The sequence below is a fragment of the Eurypyga helias genome, unplaced genomic scaffold, assembly GCF_000690775.1.
Source record: "Eurypyga helias isolate BGI_N326 unplaced genomic scaffold, ASM69077v1 scaffold11203, whole genome shotgun sequence".
NCBI classification, from domain to species: Eukaryota; Metazoa; Chordata; class Aves; order Eurypygiformes; family Eurypygidae; genus Eurypyga; species Eurypyga helias.
In genome coordinates, this window is record NW_010243355.1 from 160,412 (window position 1) to 164,643 (window position 4,232).

Sequence of the window (4,232 nt, forward strand, 5' to 3'; positions counted from 1 at the left end):
CAATTTTCAAGATCAGCAGGATACTCTAACTGAAGTATGATTTCAGTAGTTGTTGAATGTTGAGCCTATAGGCTTAGAAGCCTCCCATAAAGAACATAACTTTATCTTGTCCTTGTGATTTTGTGCTTTGATTCAAGTAACTAATGATTTATTATGACCTGGAGGGTAATAAAAAATACTGTGCTGAAGCTTTCATTGTTTCATTTTGGTATGCATTAAATTTTGGTACTGTCTTTTACTGGTGTTTCTAACTTCCACTTGCTGTGTAAATTTAGATTAATAACCCATATATGAAAACTTGGGAAGGCTGCAGGTAGGTTGCGTGCATGTCCAGCACTGGATGTGGGGCTCTAGCCCATTTCTCTGGTTAAGGCACTCATCTCAATGGACTTTACTACACAAGCAGTTTGCTTGTGAAAGAAAAAAAAAAAAAAGAAACCCGGTAAACATGGAGAAGCTGTATTTTCTCCACCTCCCCCCCTTGAAGACATTGCTGCTGTGTGCTGGGTCTGGTCAACGTGGCTTAGGAAGCTTCTGCAAGGATTTAGGTAAGTTGTAATTGTCATGTCCAGCTTTATCAAGACAAAACCAACTTGCCTCTTGCAGCCCCTTAACATGTCCATCAGGAATGGGTAAATCAGACTGCTTTCCAGCCTGGATCCCCTTGCTCCCTGTCTCTTCATATCATGTAGACACTTTACCTGTGAGGCTGGAACGTGGTTTCGGATGTGGCTGGGGACCTGCAAACCCTGTGGTAGCCTTAGTATTGCTAAATTACTTTATCATGCTCTGCTTTCTCCCGCTATCAGATGGATGTAGTTGTTCCTCCCCAGGTTCTCTCCCGGACAGAAGGATTTTGTTGAAAGCAACCCAGCAAGTCCATGCAGAGGTGTCAACAGTCCCCAGAATTCCAGCTCCTAGTTCTTCTACCTAGATGGCTAAAGAGCCCAGTGAGCACCCAAGACAACTGCCAGATTTCAGGTCAAATTATGCCTGCAGATTGGGCTTCCTTTTATATCCTATTTTAAAAAAAACCTGCTTCTGTAAATCAACAAAATTAGAAATGAACACAGTAATTATTACTATTATGAACATGCATTTTTTACTTATTTTAAATGCAGTACCAAGAGTCCCGCTGTGCTGGGCATGGTAGAGCAGCACAACAAATACCAGTCCCTCCCCTAACTCTCCAGAATCTGTCATTTCTTTTGTTTCAGGGTTTTTGGGATAAGATTGAACATTTTGTATCTTCCTCTGCCTCTGAATTACACTGTATAAAAAGGAAGGCAATCATTTTTGAGCTGCTCCTGCTGGGGAATTTTTGCCTGCTCTAAAATTACAGGCTGAGAGGGATGCAGGCGTTTGGGTAGTCGGCGTGACATTGACCCCGAGGTAGAAAACAGCTCTGTCTCAAGCACTGCCCTTATCTACTGTTCTGTTAGCTGGTTATCTGGAGTCTGCACCTTGCAACCTCAGGTGTATTGTCATCAATCATTTGCTATTTTCTTTTGCGTACTGGTTCTTCTCTGCCCTTCCTTTGTTAATAACCCAGTTTGCCTATATCCATAAAAATATCTGATTGTGATACCATTTATCCAAAGCACCATACATCCATCATGTACTTATGAGCGAGATAAACAACATCTCCTGGGAAATATGCCGCAAGAAATATATAGGATAAATAACTATATCAAATGTATGTCAGTGTGCAAGAGGGGAAAATTCATTCATTAAAACCAGGGTGGAACTGCAGAGTTTTATTGTACCCTCTAAGCTTCTAGTTTAAGTAAGAAATGTACATTTTTGCCCCTTATCTCATCTAGCACAACTCTCACGCTGGCCACTTCAGCGTGAGATATATTAGCTTCTTTGACTGACATTGTAAATGTGTAATTGCTCATAATCTGTTTTTTTCCAGACCTTACAGGCAGCTTCTTCCTTTCTTTTGACTTCAGCTTCGCTGCTCCCGATGTGGATGTCTGAGCCCTGGATGCAGCAGGGGACTGGAGCGGGAGGAGAGGGACAGCTACCAAACTGCCTTCGGCATTTGAAGGAAACCCTTGGGTTTGTATTTCATTGCCCTGGGTCGCAAGGGGAATGATGAACTCTGCGCCACACGTGTCCTCCCTTTCATCTCTTTGCTCCAACACCGCGGTGTTCCAAGTGGAGAATGAGCAACTGCAGGCAAATCCCAGCTTTTTGCTCTTGTTTGTATGTGCTTCATGGTGGAATTTCACATGTGGTTTCTTTAATCACTTGGATTTATTGTTTTGTGTGTGGTTCTCCAACCTGTGATCTATCCTTCTAGAAATGGCTCTAAAAGCTGAGGATGCATTTTGCCTTCCTGCAGTCTTCATGCCTCCCCAGCCTCCAAGCCATCCAGTCTTTCTGTTCATTAATTTCTTCCCTCTGGTCACTAAAAAAGCATACTTGGCTTTCTTACTAAGGTGACTTTACTCTCGTTTACTTTTCAGACATTTTCCTGGTGCTAAACAATATGTGTAAAGGTAAGAATCGCCTGTGAGCCAAACTGGTCCTTGGTGTAAGAGCTCATGTGCCTACATAACCTGCCAGCCCAATGCCAAAGGGTTGGAGTTTATTGATAAAACCATTGAGGGGAAAATTTGTTTTGATCCTACATTGCACGGTCCTCTGGGATGTCTAAATCATAGCAAAATATGGGTGCTTCATGCTGCTGCATTTTCCCAACATAGAAGAGAGCAGATTCTAGCCTTTGGGAACAAATTAATCTCTGGGTGAATATCACCTTTACCTGGAAAAACAAGGTTGACAGAAAGGCCGCAGCTTTAGCACTCACCATAGGGATGTTCCACAGAAGAATTATGTCTCAGTGTTCAAGACAGCACGGTTTGCTGTTTTCTTATACAAAATCAGCCTATAGTTTCATGTTCAAGCTAAAGAGAAGTGTGGAAAAAAATTGTCCTTTGGCAAACATGCACACAAAAGAAAATATGGGGCCAGATCTTCAGGTAGCATAAATCAGCAGCAGGGAAGGAGCGACACTGATTTACATCAGCTAAGTGTCAGACTCTAAATCACTACTGACACGCTGTTGGGAAACAAGCATTTCCAAGAACCAGAGCTATAGCTGAGCAATTTCTTTCACTAAACCATGATTCCTTTCTACTCCCTCTTTCCATTCAAATGTATATAGAAGTGCTCCTTTGTGCTTTGAGGTTTTGTTGCTGTTGTTGCTTTTCATAATGCCTGATTCCTTCTCCGGGCTTTTTCCCCCTTCTTTCCTCGTAATGAAAAGCCCAGTAAAATGAAGTGCTATTTGCCTTCCGTCCACCCCAGGTTTTTGTGGCAGTTCATTAAGAAGAGGGAGCCGTGAGCTCTCCTCGAGGTTTCTGGATGCAGTTCAATACTGTGTGTATTCTTGTGCTGAGATTTACGTCTTACATTCAAAAAAGCTCCTTAAATCAAGCAGCCCGTTAGCATTTTCTCCAGCTCTGGGTGCCTGCGAGATAAAACGCCTGCGAGATAAAACGCCTGCGTGCTAATAGTCAATTCATCACTGATCTTAAAGAGGAGTAGCCTTTGCTTGTGTGTGGACATCCTCTGACACGTGGTTGCGTTCAAGCCTCTTTATTTATTATTTTATTTATTTAGTTAAGATTCTTCGTCAGTTTGGGTTGACGTTTTGCAGTGATGCTTCGGCATCTCTAGGCTTAAGCTTCCTCCCATGCAGAGCAGCATATGGCTGCGCTGCAAATGCAGCCCTGTCCAATATGCTGGACTTAAAAATCTGACAGTGCCAACTTATAAAAGTTTCATGGTACATATGTCAATACCAACTGCGTAAAAATGCAAAGATTGCGAGCTTTTAATGTGTTTTCCAAAGGCAAATACAAAAATTTCTGCGAGTCAGGCTTACTTATATAAACACTTTTAGTACATTTATTTCATGACATGTTACAGCCCCACGGTCACCCCGCAGCAAAGCCACACGTGGATTCTCCACCGTCTCCTGTATTGCCACCGTGCCACTGTGAACTGGTGGGGATCCCATCCCATCCCATCCCGTGGTGCAAAAGGCAGCCAGGCATGCCTTTAGTCACCGGAGCAGTTGCTCTGGCTTTATGCAGTGAATCCAGCATGTCTCCATATGTACAGATATGTAGTACTGATAATTGCTTTTTCCCGGGGTAATTCTATTGCAGGATTATGCCCAGTGTATTTGTAGTCTGGCACAGACTCCAAACCGCTCT